Source organism: Schistocerca nitens, chromosome 11 (genome assembly GCF_023898315.1).
Source record: "Schistocerca nitens isolate TAMUIC-IGC-003100 chromosome 11, iqSchNite1.1, whole genome shotgun sequence".
NCBI lineage: Eukaryota > Metazoa > Arthropoda > Insecta > Orthoptera > Acrididae > Schistocerca > Schistocerca nitens.
Window position 1 is genome coordinate 38,824,916 of NC_064624.1, and position 18,256 is coordinate 38,843,171.

An 18,256-nucleotide genomic window follows, 5' to 3' on the forward strand; every position below is an offset into this window, starting at 1 on the left:
TATATATATATATATATATATATATATATATATATATATATATATATATATATTACCGGTTGTTGTATGACTGTAAAAGATTATAATCAATGTTAGTCTGATTGGTGATGTGGTAAACCTAGACTAGATACCCAGTCGTGAAACAGTTGCTTAGTAATGCAAGATTAACTTCCCCAGACAGCTCACAGCTTTTAACCCGGTTTCATTGGCTAGCAGAAACGCTTTTAACATAGCAAATTAGAGTAGCAACCTTACAGTGTCTGAGATATTGTACCTTTTCAGCATATCACCTAACCCAGATATTGTAAAGGCGAGCAAACCATTTTGTAATGCTCATACGTTTTTATATTTCTGTTATTGCAAAGTGAAGTGAACTGAGTCTGACCAAACTCAGTTACACTTTAAATAGAAGTTACTTACAGGATCCCTTCAGCTATGTCTCATATGTCTTTTCGAAAGTGTGAATGATGAGCAACTCTAGATGTCAGTCGTCGAAACAGTGATTCCTTAAAGTCAATTTTTATCTTTTCGTTTCTCATAAAGTTTCATCTTCTGTGCCCAATTGTTGTAGCGAGGGAAATATGCCGCTAAATGAGTTCTGTTGTGGGTGTATCAAAGCTCAAGGGCAGCACTGAGACCCAGAAAAGTTACAGCATAGGTCAGTATTTATTCAATAACTAAACAGAATGGATAGGGAGAACGCCTCCCATACCTACCTGCACAGACTTGTGAGTTCTTCTTTTGTAATTTGATTCCGCTAAAGGGAAGATGTCTTACGCCAAGGGTTTTCAGCTTAGCTAGTAGCACAGGCCACAAACTCCTCACTGTGACTATGTTAGGATCGCAGCAAGTTAAGAAAAGTCGATGTCATTTGTTTCACAAAGATTCATTTTAATTATTTTTTATGCTTTTGTTATTATAATACATGTTTAGTGGGCTAATGACATAAAGTGAAGAATTTCACTGACGCAAAGCATGTACTCTATAATACCCAACCCACTGACAACTAAACAACGCTGTTCCCCACAGGCCCACGTGCAGCTCTTGTTACTGGAACTGCTCTGTTGTCGAAGTGTGCCACTTCAGAAATAATTTTCAGTAAGTTATTATATCGAATGTGGATTCCTCTGCCGCAGTACCAGCTATATTGGCGTGACTCAAAAGTTGTACAAGGGCTGAGCGACTCCTTTCCAGGCAAGAGTGAAAGGTAGGTAATAAAGTTTACTAGAATGAACAGTGAGCGGTGTGCCACCATCATATCAACTGTGAGAGCTGCGGTTTGTCCATACCTGGTTTAGGCCACCTGCAACAGTCGCTTTCGTGTTTTGTCTCTGTTACGGAGCAGAAGACACAACCTTGATGTTCTTGAGATGGGGAACTCCACCTTATGAAGTGTCCCAATGTAACCTATGTTAGTGCTATAATCACAGACTGTAGTGATAACTTCCAACTGCCTTTGACACAGAATTCTTTGACTGTAATTATGTCTCAGTGGATCTCGTGACAAACATTAGTTCTATTCTACCCTCAAGGCACATGGCAGGCTTTACATTGCAGAAACTCGTATAGTCCCACGAACACAGGAAACAGGATTTCGTACTGAGGTTTGATGAGTTTTTCCTAAGGATATAATGTTTCATTGTTAATATCACAATGCTGAAAGCCTTCTACCTTGGTGCGTCTTCCACAAATGATACATATTTGTTCCCCAGAAGTTATTATTTTAGACGAAACTTTAATTTTGCCTGAAGAGAAAACGGTTACTGGTAGTAACGGAAAAAGACAATGGATGTTTAACAATTTGAATTATAACAATATATGTTAAAATCAGGTGATCATACGCTACAAAAAGAAGCTTAACTTCAAGAACCACTGCAGTGGGATACTCATGTACCCTGGGCACATATTTTTACATGAAATGACTACATCAGATACCTCTCTCATGAGCCATGAACTGTAACCAAAGACATAAAACTACACAGATGTACAACTTTGCTGCTCCACCTTGCAGAAATTTATACGAATAATAGATGAGTGGCCTACGTAAGTAGCCTATGTAGTGCACAGAATTATCTCACCAAGCGCATTTCACAGAAAGAAGACTATATTGAAAAATAATGTGTAAATCAAATTCTATTTTTCAAGTAAATGGAGTGTCTCATTAAAAGTCCGAATAATTTTTGACTTACCCTCATGAAACTGTATCCTCGTCATTTATGTTGCAATATGGACTCCAGTGAGCAACTATGTTGGTCTAACCATGTATTGACTCATGCTTTAAAATTAAACAGGACCATTCAGACAGAACTGCCAGTAGCTCTGAACAGTTACGTCAGCTATTATCGTCTGCTGGAAAATTTTTGTTAGTACTTCTAGGTTGGTTACATGACAGAAACGTTGGCTTTACTACAACGGTGTGTGTGTGTGTGTGTTTATGAAATAAACAAGTGTGAAATTAATGGTGTTTTTTTTAATTAATAGCTTGACATTCAGTTACTGTATAATTCCCACACAGTGGACTATGTAATTCCTGTAGCGTATCGACTGTATTCGGTAAAAAAATACGTCAGAGCTGCAACAGAGACAGACGCAGGTGGGCGAGAGCATTATGCATTGCAAATCAAAACTCGGTCAAGTGGCGTTGTGAAGCAGAGCCATCTGGGCGCGGTATAGCAACCATCGGTTGTGAAAATATACTTGACCTCTTAGCAACAAATAATCCTGAGTTAATAACGAGGATAAAAACGGATACAGGGATCAGCAAACACAGAGTTGTCATAGCAAGACTGAATACGGTTACCCCCAAGGGCAGCAATTAAGAGATATATACCAAATAAATTAACAAACGAGGAGCAGATCCTCCTTGGTATTCAAATCGGGTCATATCACTATTGCAGAAACAACGAAACAAACATGCCAAATTTAAACAGACACAAAATCCCCATTATTGGCGATTTTTTATAGAAGCTCGGAAGTTAGCGCGGACTTCAATGCGAGATATTTATAACGGTTTCCACAACGAAACATTGTCTCGAAACCTGCCAGAAAATCCAAAGAGTTTCTGGTCGTACGTGAAGTATGTTGGCGGAAAGAAACAATCAATACCTTCTCTGCATGATAGCAATGGAGATACTATCGAAGACAGTGCTGCAAAAACAGCCTTCCGAAATGCGTTCACATAAGGAGAGGAAGTATATATTACAGAATTCGAATCAAGAACAGCTGCCAAAATGTGTAATGTAGAAGTAAATATCCTCGCAGTTGCGAAGCAACTTAAATCACTTAATAAAAGCAAGTCTTCTGGTCCAGACTGTATACCAATTAGGTTCCTTTCAGAGTAATCTGATGCATTAGCTCCATACTTAACAGTCATATACAACCATTTGCTCGACGGAAGATTCGTACCCCAAGACTGTAAAGTTGCACAGGTCACAGCAATATTTAAGAAATGCAGTAAGAGTAAGCCACTAAATTACATGACCATATCATTAACATCGATATGCAGTAGCATTTTGGAACATACGATATCTGAATGGTGCGAAAATTGGCAGTTAACCCTAAATAACGGAACGTGTGAAGTCATCCACATTAGTGCTAAAAGGAATTCGTTAAACTTCAGTCACACGATAGATCAGTCAAATCTAAAGGAATACATAGAAAATGTTGTGGGGAAGGCGAACCAAAGGCTGCGCTTTATTGGCAGGACACTTAGAAAATGTAACAGATCTACTAAGGAGACTGCTTACACTACGCTTGTCCGTCCTCTTTTAGAAAATAACTGCGCTGTGTGGGATCCTTACCACGTAGAACTGACAGATTACATCGAAAAAGCTCAAAGAAGGACAGCACGTTTTGTATTATCGCGAAAAATGGGAGAGCGTGTCACTGAAATGATACAGGATTTGGCCTGGACACCATTAAAGAAAGGCGTTTTTCGTTGCGACAGAATCTTCTCACGAAATTCCAATCACCAACTTCCTCCTCTGAATGCGAAAATATTTTTTTGACACTGACCTACATAGGTAGAAACGATCACCAAGATAAAATAAGGGAAACCAGAGCTCGTACGGAAAAAAATAGATGTTCATTCTTTCCACGCGCTATACGAGATTGGAATAATAGAAAATTGTGAAGGTGGTTCGATGAACCCTCGGCTAGGCACTTAAATGTGATTCGCACAGTATCCACGTAGATATGGATGTAGATGTAGAAGCCTTTCCTCACTTGCAACTAAGGAAGAGTCTAGAGCATGTGCCTTAAGCGTTCAATTTCTCAGCCATTCCCATTCACGTACTAAATGATTCTCGTCTCAGTATCACAGCCTAAACCACGACCCTGTGACACCCATAGCGACATCCCAGAGTGCAGTATGGGGTCCGCTGTTCTACCACGAGACAGGGCAGCCTGCCATGAGTCACAAGGGAGGCGCTCGGGTCGCTGCCAGAGATGTGACTGACAGCAGCATTCCAGTGACGCCATGCTAGGCCTCGCTCTCTGCGTATTCAGAAGTAATGGACGTCAATTTTTTACACGAGAGGCAACTGGAGGCCTCCACCAAGCTGCTCATGATGTACTACGGCTGAGGGCCAGAAGAAAGAAATTAATTGAAAAAATCTACTGTCGTACTGATGTCTCATTTCAACTTGCACGGGAGACAATGTAAGGGTCTTTAAACACTGGTGTCAGAACACTGATGTCACTTTCTCAGATCATAGTATGAACCTGCAATCTTTGGTACAGTGATTCAAAAAAAATTATTTTATTTTGGTCATGGAGAAGAAGTTTGATGGTCATGCATTTTGTAAAGTAGATATTACTGCAAGTAGGATTTAATTGCTGCTTTTTTCCCGAAAGGCACCAAGGATGTGCAGGCCTTTGTGGGAGACTTTCGAAATCTGGCTCAGATGGAAGTTTGGTCTGATAAGGAATTATTGAGTGTTGCAAAACTGAGACTAACAGGGGAGGCATAAACTTATGTAGGGTATACAGAAGCACTTAAGAGAGCCTCAACATTCGAAGGATTTAAAGAAAGGTCAGTTCAAAGACATACGAAACGAAATAGTGCCAGATACTATAGGGAACAATTAGGGCTGATAACTAAGAAGAATATGGAAACCGTGAAACAATTTGCATATGGGCTAAGGAAAATTAATGGATGTACCTATGCATTGGGATAGAAAGTGAAATTATTTTCCAAGGAACTAAGCACAGAGTGCTCGATGCTTTTTTTAAGATAGTTGCATGCAGAAATATCAAGATATGTGTGGGCTGGGGTCAGACGGATTTGTACACAGCAGTTCAGCTAGCTATAGAATGTGAAGAGAGCGACTTGTTGATTGGAATGCTCAGGAAACACAAAGTGTTGGCAGCTAATATAAAATGTTTCAGGTGTGGGCAAATGGGTCATGTAAGGAGGCAGTGTCACCAGCGTCCAGATGATGTGAATAAAGTAAGAGAAAGTAATAGTTTTAGAAGTAGAGGACCAGGCAGGAATAGCCCCAGGCCCACCTACGATCCATCCCAGTAAGATTGGATGCTACGAAATCGTATGCAGAGGGGTAATAGTAGGAAAGACAGGTCGCAGGAAATTGATGGACACAGGGACGCATGTGTTGGTCACCAGTAGTGATCTGGTGAAATGTAAGCAACACAGTACAGACTGAATGGAAAGGGGGGAGAAGAAGTGACAGTATTAGAATCGGTGGACACAGACTTCTGCCTGGATACAGTACAGTTAAACAATGTGTAGAGATTGTGTTACACATGATTAAGGGCTATGACAGGATCCTGGTATTTGATTTCTTATATCAGTATTGTGCCAGCTACATAGAGTGGAACTTGATCGAAACATTTTTAGTTAGGAGAAGCCATAGTCAGCGTAGCGGTATCGCGACGGAATTCTGTCAGCAAAGACAAACCGACTAAACCACAAACGACCAAACTAAAGCTTGATTCAGACGATTGTTTACCTAAGGGTATTGCGAAACCGCTTTGGGTGAGTACTGAATCTAGCTTGCCAGTAGGACTTTTGTGAGTGGTGGAACCCTTAGAAAAATGAAGTATTAGGTCAGGTGTGCTGCTTAGTTAAAAGAGGTATTGTATACATTCAAAAAATAAGGCATGAAGAGAAGTATCTGTTTCTATAGATAATTTTAGCTCAGAGGCCATAGGATTAACAAAGAGGTTGCTAATCGCTAGTATGGAGCAAGAAGAATGGGATATGAGGGGTGTCATTGAAACTGCATAATGGAAAAAGTGAAGCACCTAAAGAGCAGCTATGCAGAATAAATGGAAAAATTTCTTTTGGAATTTAAAGATTTATTTTTTCCAAAAGAATCATTAGCACTTATGCATATTACACACCACTGCATACCAATTGGAAATAAATCACCTTTCTAGCGCAAATCATTCAGAATACCAAGGTACTTGCAGCCAGTTTTGGAGGAATTTATCCATCAACAGCTGAAAGATGGAATAATTGAAGAAAGTTATAGTCCATGGGGGTCAGGAACAGTCGTCATGTCAAAAACATCATTCAATGGGTCGCGGAAACATAGGTTCTCCTTTGATTACAGACACCTAAATGCGAAAACTATAATAGACATCTACGCGTTACCAATTATTACAGAACCTTGGATCACTTAGCGTAATGCAAATTTTTTCAACAATGTATTTGAAGAGCGATTTTCACCAGATAGAAGCTTCACGCCTGGATCGACATAAATGAGCTTATTCAGCATAGTGTGGACAGTACCAATTCAGAAGAGTACCATACGGATTAAAAAATGCACCTGCAACATTTCAGAGGTTGTTGGACCGAGTACTCAGAGGTTTGAAACCATGGCAGTTGTTAGTGTATCTTGATGACAAAATCGTCTATGGGAGTCATATGGGACAGCATATGCAGCAATTAAAGGAAGTTTTCCTAAGGTTGAATTTAGCATACTTAACACTGAGTACAGCAAAGCGCAACTTTGTGATAGAACAGATAGCATACTTATGTCACATCATAAGAAAAAATGATTTTACGGCATATGTGAATTTCCTGTACCAGAATCTGTAAAGGAGCTGTAATCGTTCTTGGCACTAGCAAACTATTACCGGTGGTTCAGAAAAGGGTTTTTGGATACTACCATACCATTGACACAGTTCAGTTGTTAAAAATGGGTACTACATTTTTGTGGTCAGAAGAGTGCCAGCTTGCTTTGGATGAGTTAAAAGAAGCTTTAACATCGAGTCCAATATTGGTATTTCCGGATTTTAATAGAGAATTTCTTTTATCATGTGATGCATGAAACCATACACTAGACTGTGTATTGTAAAAGAGGTAGAAGTCGTTTAGACATTTGATTAGATTCGAACTTGTTCCATAGATCATGCATATGACACTTCGTAATGATGTGAAATGTATCAGGTTAATAAAAGGTGTCTATCCAAGATATTAAATTACACAAAATATTACATGACACTTAATTTTTTTTTGGGTAAGGGGTGGGAAAATTACTGACTTAGTATATCCAAAAATTCATCTAATGAGTAGGAGTTACCATTAAGAAATTCTTTTAATTTCCTTTTAAATGCTATATGGCTATCTGTCAGACTTTGGTGCTATTAGGTAAGTGACCAAAGACTTTTGTGGCAGCATAATTTATCACCTTCTGAGCCAAAGTTAGATTTAACCTTGAGTAGTGAAGATGATCCTTTCTCCTAGTTTTGTAGCCATGTACACTGCTATTACTTTTGAATTCGTTCAGATTGTTAATAACAAATTTCGTAAGTAATGTATATATTGTGAGGCTACAGTGAAGATCCCTAGCTCTTTAAATAAGTGTCTGCAGGATGATCTTGGATGAGCTCCAGAACTTATTCTGATTACACGCTTTTGTGCAATGAACACTCTTTTACTCACTGATGAGTTACCCCAGAATATGATGCCATACGAAAGCAGAGAATGAAAATAGGCATGGTAAGCTAATTTACTGAGATGCATATTGCCAAAATTTGCAGTGATCCTAATAGCATAAGTGGCTGAGCTCAAACGTCTCAGCAGATCTTCAGTGTGTTTTTTCTGGTTCAACCACTCATCAATGCATACACCTAGAAATTTTGAATATTCTACCTTAGCTACCGATTTCTGATCGAAGTCTATATTTATTAATGGTGTCTTTCCATTTACTGTGTGGAACTATATATACCATGTCTTGTCAAATTTTAATGAGAGCCCATTTGCAGAGAACCACTTAATGATTTTCTGAAAATCATCATTTACAATTTCATCAGTTAATTCTTGTCTGTTGGGGGTGATAGATATACTTGTATCGTCAGCAAAAAGTACCAGCTTTGCATCTTCGTGAATATAGAATGGCAAGTCATTAATATATATTAAGAACAGCAGAGGACCCAAGACCGAACCCTGTGCCACCCCATTCTGGGTTGTTCTCCAGTTTGGGATATCGCCAGTTTTTTGCATATTATGTGAACTGCTTATTTCAACTTTCTGCACTCTTCCAGTTAGGTATGATTTAAACCATTTGAGCGCTGTCCCATTCATACCACAGTACTTGAGCTCATCTAGGAGTATTCCATGATATACACAATCAAAAGCCTGTGAGAGATCACAAAAAATCCCAACGAGTGACTTCAGCATTTAATATTTCATTAGTGAAAGTATATATAGCATTTTCCGTCGAAAAACCTTTCTGGAAACCAAACTGACATTTTGTTAAAACTTTATTTTTACAAAGGTGTGAAGCTACTGTACAATACATTATTTGTCCAAGAATTTTGGATAAGGCAGTCACAAGGGAGAATGGGCGGTAGTTGTTGACATCACACGTATCCCCTTTTTTATGCAGTGGTTTAATAATGGCATACTTCAGCCTGTCTGCGAAAATACCCTGCTTCAGAGAGCTATTACATATTTGGCTAAGAATCCCACTTATCTCTTGGGAACAAGCTTTTATTATCCTGCTGGAAATGCCATCAATTCCATGTGAGCTTTTATTCTTGAGAGAGTTTATCATCTTATTAATTTCAGAAGGAGAGGTGGGTGGAATTTCAGTTGTATCAAATTGTGTGGGTAAGGCCTCTTCCTTTAACTGTCTTGTTTCTTCTAATAAACATTTAGATCCTATTTTCTTTACAACATTTAAAAAATGATTATTCAAAAGGTTTTCGACTTCCGGTTTGTTGTTTGTCAAGTTTCCATTCGCTTTGATGGTAATGCCGTAATCTTGTACTCTTGGTTGCCCTGTCTCTCTTGCAATAATATTCCAAATTGTTTTGATTTTGCTATCAGAGGTATTAATCTCAGATATGATGCACATAGTTCTGGACTTTGTCATAGCCTTTCTTAATATAGCACAGTAGTTTTTATAATTTAAGCTGTTTCTGTTTCATTACTCTTTCTTGTTGTTAGATACAGTTCCCTTTTGTGGTTACGAGATATTTTTATTCCTTTAGTAAGCCAAGGTTTTTTGCAAGGTTTCTTATAATTAGATTTAACTATTTTCGAGGGGGAAACAGTTTTCAAATTATCTTACAAGTGTATCATGAAAGTTATATTTTAAAATAGCATCGGGTTCCTTGTACACCTCATCCCTGTCTAACTGCTGAAGATCTTCCCTGAAATTTCTAATTGTTGAGTCATTTATTGTATGCACAACTTTGGAGGGTAGTTTTGAATTACTGAATGAAGCTACATCATATACTGTAACTAGCTAGTAGCCTATGTTATCAGGGCAACTAAATTCTCTGGAAAGAAATTATTCCACAACGTAGAAAGAGATGTTAAGATTTATTTAAGGAACAACATATTTCAAATGTTATCTGTACCGTAAAAAGGTTAGAGTTGTAACAGATAATGTGGCATTAAAATGGTTGTTGGGATTAAATAATACTTCCAATAGGTTGTCACGTTGGGCAGTAAGACTAAGTGAAACTGATTTTGAAGTTATGCATAAATCTGGGAAGAATCACAGAAATATGGGCAGGTTAAGTAGAAAAGTAGCAGTATTACATGTTGGGGGTAATAAGCATAAGAATGACAAGCTGCACAAAAAGTAGATTAAGCATTAAGCAGTATTTTAAGCAGTCATAGTTTTGTATGGAGGATGGGTCGGTATATAAAGAAACCAAGTTGGGCCGCAGGTGAAGCTAAGGAATAGCGTGCTACAACAAGCTCAAAATCACATATTAGTGGGTCATGGAGGTTGCAGATCTACCAACAGAAGAGTAGTGAAAAGGTATTGATAGAGGAACAGGCAGACAGACGTAAACCAGTATGCGTGGAACTGCATACAGTGCATACAGAGAGCGGATTTGTGTCCAATGAGAGTACCATTGCAGGGTTATCTGAAACATAAGGTTTTTCTGGGGATTGATGTTTAGGTGCATTAAAAAAACACCTGCAGAGAATAACTACATACTCACAATCATAAATCATTTTTCATGATACTTAGAAATTGTCACAGTGTCAAACTAACAGGCAGAAACAGTGGCACAAGCTCTTTTGAATAATTGGATACTGATTTTCTATTGCCTGAAACAATAACGATAGACCAGGGAACGAATTCCATGTCAGATCTCTTCAGGAACTTGTGTACGTTACTGAATGTGAAGAAGTTAAGAATGAACTCTCTCCATCGACAAGCCAATGGAAGAAGTGAAAGAGTGCACAGGACGATCAGGGACATGATTGAATACTGCAATGACTCACATCAAACCAACCAGGATGTCTATTTGAACTATATCATCTCCACCTTCGACTTAAAGCAGCATACAAATCCAGGATTATGGCTATATGAAATAGCAATTCCTTATCATACTCTCTAGTCCTCCCTTTCGTCACTTTCAATATGTCAAATGCTGATGTCGTTTTACGACCATATTGAAAGTGAAGAATGGGAAGACTTGAGAGTCTGTTAAGGAATTTGCCAGAGCGATTAGGGAAATTTGGAATGCAGTACAGAATGCAAATACACGAGCACTGGAAAAACAAGAAGAAGCAGTGTACCATACAGTAAGAATGCCACAGTATAAGGTTGATCAGTGGCGATGCTGCCAACTTTGTGTACGCCTAAGGGAAAGATAAAAAAAGTTTTTTGAGAAGTATCAGGGGCCATACCAAGTGGTAGACACTACATCACCAGTAAATGTCTAGATTAAATTGTCGAGGAGACCGATAATTGTGCGTGTAGGGAGGTTGAAAGCTTTTGAAGGGAGTACGGAAGTAATTCCAGGGATAGGAATGTGAACCAGAATGGTAGAGTGAGGCGAAAGGTATTAGAAGAGGAAAAAAGAAGTTGTGAAAGAAACAGTAATGAGGAACCCATATGGATTAAGGCCTAGGAAACGGACATTAATCTTTTTTTTAGTTATGTTTACATTTAGTGCATTTAGTGTAAGCAGCTGTGGGGCAGCAAAGAATTAAAGGGGGAGGGTAGTAATAGGTACTCCTGCTGATAGGTGAGGTTTAGAGAAGGACGTATTGAATAACATACGACTACTACAACTCACCTGAGAAGTAAAGCGGTGAGTTGCAGAAGAGGCACTTGATCAGAATACCAGGGAACTACAAACTGAAGTGGAAGTCTTAGACAGGGAAGTAGTAATGACAAAGTGGTTGCAGTTCGTGTATGTTAGTGTTTGTGAAGCACAAGGGAAAGTGAGAGAACTATAGGAGGCTATGTGGCAGGCTGTAAGGGGTCAGTTAGGTGCAAATTCGCTGTCGGCAGAGCAGTATTTACAGGATCTAATTAAATTACAGAAGGAATTACCACCGGAGTTTCTACTGCTTTCCTGACGACCGCAGACTGTGTGGTACTGGTGTGCTAGACTCGTGCGTCTCTCGCGGTTGACTTACGTATTGTGTGCAGCCGATCTTCTTCTCAAGGCAGACGGATGCGTCGATCTCCACAATGCTTCTTCTCCGAAGATTTCGTACTGGTTGCGGGAATTATACTGAACTACTTCTCTACTTTGGAAATGATCTCTTACTCTCAGAATACTTTCATATTATCTTGTCTGTATTTTCCTCTTCGCAATATAACAAATACATAAGTTTCACATTCTTTTCCATTTCTCGCAAATTAACCCTGTCCGGAAAACGTTAGTACTTATTATATAACACTACAGACTCTTTTGGTTTTAATAACCTCTTTTAAAACAGTTCTTGCTCCTAGTAAGTCAAACAACAGAGTATCTAGAGTCTTTAGATAGAAATATATTTCATTTGTTCCAAACGGTCTTTACTATTTCACTGCCAAAGAATGTCTCTTGATTACTCCTTGGACCAGACATACAGCTTCCAAGGCGTACGCGGCCCCCACTTGTCAGGGCCGCTCGTCTGACGCCGCTCCAGGCTTCTCGTGACAGCTGTCCTACCTGCGCACACAAATACGTGTGGCGCAGTAAAAAAGCTCTCTCACCTTCGTCGTTAAAATACCGCGTGTTCGAAATGGTGGACAGGCAAGTGTTTCTAGAATTTACCCCGGAATTCTCGAAGCACTATATATCCCTCCCTTTAGATCGAACGTGCAATATTTTACACATATGCATTCTATATATTAATATTACACAAGATGATACCACAATTACAAACTGTGAACCTTTCAATCCAGGTTGGAGTTATCTCTGTTTTTTGTTCCTCTTCCAATCGTAAATTCCAGGTGCACATGATTCATGAACATTCTTTTGCATTGTTCTTACTTCCCGTACTACTCTTTTTTCTAAGTATGTACTTAATTATAACTTATTGTAACCTGGAGAACTCTGGGTAGAATAAAAGTGTTCCCTTCTTGGATATTTGTAAACCTGACAAGGTTAGTGGAATAGAGAATTCAAACTTACCACAATAATCTCTGTAAACGTGTGACTTCTGTCACGATACTGCCCCTTTTTCCCTTTTGGAACAGTACCGATATCTCACATGAGTTGATCCTAGGAGTACCCTTTCTACTTCCGTTTGGGTAGGTACACCCCTTTTTAATTCCTAATCTATGGTACACAGGTCATCCACATCTTGGTGCCCCTGCTGCACAGTATAGGTCAGCCTCTCTTGGGTCTGCCTATCTGCGCCTTACGATCCAATAAATTCTGGCTGCGCCCCCCCTTATCCTTCCTGATTAGGCCTCCTGGTTCATTGCCTTAGCATACATCTTTATGTATACTATTCTTAAATATTCTCTGGTCAGATTACCAATCTACTTTACACCCATATTCCATTTTCTAATGCATCATCTTACACCCTAGAGTCCTCTTTCACTCCTCACTTTTACTATATAAATAGAAATCATGCACACACGTAGTAGATGCTATGTCTATGTGTATTTAAACTTTCCTCCAATGGTACATGTAAATATATGTTAGAGCTACAAAATTAACGATGCAGTACCATCACATATCAACAATATAATATGAGCATCGATTCATATGGACATATATCTATATTCCTCTACATCTCTTGGCGGGTCTGCCATCGCTTTTAGCTTTCTAATTCGTAATTTTCATGTTTGTGTCTAAGTTTAATTTTGTGTGTATGTTGATATGTTTTCATGCAGCCTGGTTCTTCGGCCAACTTATTTTAAATAAGTTGAAGTTTATAGGAAACCACAGAAAGTAAGAAGGACTTCAGCAATAGAAGTGTAAGCATATGGAAAGAGGGAAAGATGGACTGGTACTCAGAAGATAAGTAAGAAAGGGAGAAGTAGAGACGGTTGCTAAGGTCGAAGAAGAGAAAGAAGATAGCCCTAAAGACAGCAAACCCTTCCCACCGCCCTTCCCCTGGATCCCCACTTCACCGATACTTAAGTGAGGAGCCGGAGAGTGTATGATGTTAAACATCACCTAAAGAATGGACATTCTCACCTTCACCTTTGAAGTCCCCGAAGAAAGATCTTAGCAACTCCTATGGAATAGCAAATGCTGAAGAATCAGTCACACTTGTCTGCGAGGGTTGTGTGAAAGGTGTGGTGTGTGTGTGTGTGTGTGTGTGTGTGTGTGTGTGTGTGTGTGTGTGTGTAGCGTTAACGTTGTGTACCTACACTAACAACCCCCTTTCAAAATTGGTACAATCCCTCCCCATTCATATGCTATCTCACCAAAAGGTATAAAATACTCTATAAAAATAGAAAATTATACACTAAAGTCAAATAGTTATTTTACCAGTTAGTCACTTCACATTATATCTTATACACACATAAGATACCCTGTTCGCTTTATTCATCTAGGTATCATACAGTACCATCATATTATATCTTCTTCTAGAATATTATTCTGTTAGTTTTACCTCATGCTTGGATGTTACTGTTTACTGTGACTCCTTAAAGTAGTCATAACGGTGCAGTCACAATCAGTCACTTAAATACTAAAATGATAGGATAGTTTATGAGGTTATAAATAGATTACAGAATTGTCAAAGATTTGAAGGGAATTCAGTGTAGGAAAACTAATTGTGGAAGTAACACTGCACCCAACTCAAGAATCGATGGTCGTCACTCCCCCGTTAACACAGAATGTTAACGTTCCTGGGGAATACACCACTTTATATCTTTAACATTATATTTTCCTTTTTCCTTCTCCAGTTGTATGATTCACTAAGAATAAGGTTTTTGGGTGGATTACCCATTGTACTCGGTAAGGCTCCACACACTTTTGAAAAAATTTATGCATTTCTCTCTTCAAGGCAGAGCTCTGAAGATGTTGTTTTACTAAGACTAGATCATCTAACTTATATTAAGGTTCTATAGCATTCTCGTTCCTCCCCCCATGAACCATGGACCTTGCCGTTGGTGGGGAGGCTTGCGTGCCTCAGCGATACAGATAGCTGTACCGTAGGTGCAACCACAACGGAGGGGTATCTGTTGAGCGGCCAGACAAGCATGTGGTTCCTGAAGAGGGGCAGCAGCCTTTTCAGTAGTTGCAAGGTCAACAATCTGGATGATTGACTGATCTGGCCTTGTAACACTAACCAAAACGGCCTTGCTGCGCTGGTACTGCGAACGGCTGAAAGCAAGGGGAAACTACAGCTGTAATTTTTCCCGAGGGCATACAGCTTTACTGTATGGTTAAATGATGATGGTGTCCTCTTGGGTAAAATATTACGGAGGTAAAATAGTCCCCCATTCGGATCTCCGGGCGGGGACTACTCAAGAGGATGTCGTTATCAGGAGAAAGAAAACTGGCGTTCTACGGATCGGAGCGTGGAATGTCAGATCCCTTAATCGGGTATGTAGGTTAGAAAATTTAAAAAGGGAAATGGATAGGTTAAAGTTACATATAATGGGAATTAGTGAAGTTCGGTGACAGGAGGAACAAGACTTCTGGTCAGGTGGCTACAGGGTTATAAACACAAAATCAAATAGGGGTAATGCAGGAGTAGGTTTAATAATGAATAGGAAAATAGGAAAGCGGGTAAGCTACTACAAACAGCATAGTGAACGCATTATTGTGGCCAAGATAGATACGAAGCCAACGTCTACTACAGTAGTACAAGTTTATATGTCAACTAGCTCTGCAGATGACGAAGAAATTGCAGTAATGTCTGATGAAATAAAAGAAATTATTCAGATAGTGAAGGGTGACGAAAATTTAATAGTCATGGGTGACTGGAATTCGGTAGTAGGAAAAGGGAGAGAAGGGAACGTAATAGGTGAATATGGATGGGGGCTCAGGAATGAAAGAGGAAGCCACCTGGAAGAATTGTGCACAGAGCACAACTTAATCATAGCTAACACTTAGTTCAAGAATCATAAAAGAAGCTTGCATACCTGGAAGAAGCATGGAGATACTGACAGGTTTCAGATAGATTATATAATGGTAAGACAGAGATTTCGGAATCAGGTTTTAAACTGTAAGACATTTCCAGGGGCAGATGTGGACTCTGACCACAATCTATTGGTTATGACCTGTAGATTAAAACTGAAGAAACTGCAAAAAGGTGGGAATTTAAGGAGATGGGACCTGGATAAACTGACTAAACCAGAGGTTGTACAGAGTTTCAGGGAGAGCATAAGGGAACAATTGACAGGAATGGGGGAAAGAAATACAGTAGAAGAAGAATGGGTAGCTTTGAGGGATGAAGTAGTGAAGGCAGCAGAGGATCAAGTAGGTAAAAAGACGAGGACTAATAGAAATCCTTGGGCAACAGAAGAGATATTGAATTTAATTGATGAAAGGAGAAAATATAAAAATGCAGTAAATGAAGCAGGCAAAAAGGAATACAGATGTCTCAAAAATGAGAGCGACAGGAAGTGCAAAATGGCTAAGCAGGGATGGCTAGAGGACAAATGTAAGGATGTAGAGGCTTATCTCACTAGGGGTAAGATAGATACTGCCTACAGGAAAGTTAAAGAGACCTTTGGAGAAAAGAGAACAACTTGCATGAATATCAAGAGCTCAGATGGAAACCCAGTTCTAAGCAAAGAAGGGAAAGCAGAAAGGTGGAAGGAGTATATAGAGGGTCTATACAAGGACGATGTACTTGAGGACAATATTATGGAAATGGAGGAGGATGTAGATGAAGATGAAATGGGAGATACGATACTGCGTGAAGAGGTTGACAGAGCACTGAAAGACCTGAGTCGAAACAAGGCCCCCAGAGTAGACAACATTCCATTAGAACTATTGACGGCCTTGGAAGAGCCCGTCCTGACAAAACTCTACCATCTGATGAGCAAGATGTATGAAACAGGCGAAATACCCTCAGACTTCAAGAAGAATATAATAATTCCAATCCCAAAGAAAGCAGGCGTTGACAGATGTGAAAATTACCGAACTATCAGTTTAATAAGTCACAGCTGCAAAATACTAACGCGAATTCTTTACAGACAAATGGAAAAACTAGTAGAAGCCGACCTCGGGGAAGATCAGTTTGGATTCCATAGAAATGTTGGAACACGTGAGGCAATACTGACCCTGCGACTTATCTTAGAAGCTAGATTAAGGAAGGGCAAACCTACGTTTCTAGCATTTGTAGATTTAGAGAAAGCTTTTGACAATGTTGACTGGAATACTCTGTTTCAAATTCTGAAGGTGGCAGGGGTAAAATACAGGGAGCGAATGGTTATTTACAATTTGTACAGAAACCAGATGGCAGTTGTAAGAGCCGAGGGACATGAAAGGGAAGCAGTGGTTGGGAAGGGAGTGAGACAGGGTTGTAGTCTCTTCCCGATGGTATTCAATCTGTATATTGAGCAAGCAGTAAAGGAAACAAAAGAAATATTCGGAGTAGGTATTAAAATCCATGGAGAAGAAATAAAAACTTTGAGGTTCGCCGATGACATTGTAATTCTGTCAGAGACAGCAAAGGACTTGGAAGAGCAGTTGAACGGAATGGATAGTGTCTTGAAAGGAGGGTACAAGATGAACATCAACAAAAGAAAAACGAGGATAATGGAATGTAGTCGAATTAAGTCGGGGAATGCTGAGGGAATTAGATTAGGAAATGAGACACTTAAAGTAGTAAAGGACTTTTGCTATCTGGGGAGCAAAATAACTGATGATGGTCGAAGTAGAGAGGATATAAAATGTAGATTGGCAATGGCAAGGAAAGCGTTTCTGAAGAAGAGAAATTTGTTAACATCGAGTATAGATTTAAGTGTCAGGAAGTCATTTCTGAAAGTATTTGTATGGAGTGTAGTGATGTATGGAGGTGAAACACGGACGATAAATAGTTTGGACAAGAAGAGAATAGAAGCTTTTGAAATGTGGTGCTACAGAAGAATGCTAAAGATTAGATGGGTAGATCACATAACTAATGAGGAAGTATTGAATAGGATTGGGCAGAAGAGAAATTTGTGGCACAACTTGACTAGAAGAAGGGATCGGTTGGTAGGACATGTTCTTAGGCATTAAGGGCTCACCAATTTAGTATTGGAGGGCAGCGTGGAGGGTAAAATTCGGAGAGGGAGACCAAGAGATGAATACGCCAAGCAGATTCAGAAAGATGTAGGTTGCAGTAGGGAGATGAAGAAGCTTGCACGGGATAGAGTATCATGGAGAGCTGCATCAAACCAGTCTTAGGACTGAAGACCACAACAACAGCCTTCTTGTTATGTTTGCTTACTAGTTGTTGGGCTCTCTTAATTAAGTTCTTAGTGTGGTGTCACCGCTAGACACCACACTTGCTAGGTGGTAACTTAAATCGGCCGCGGTCCTGTAGTACATGTTGGACCCGCGTGTCGCCACTGTGGGATCGCAAACCTAGCGCCACCACAAGGCAGGTCTCGAGAGACTGAGGAGACCTCGTCCCCAGTTG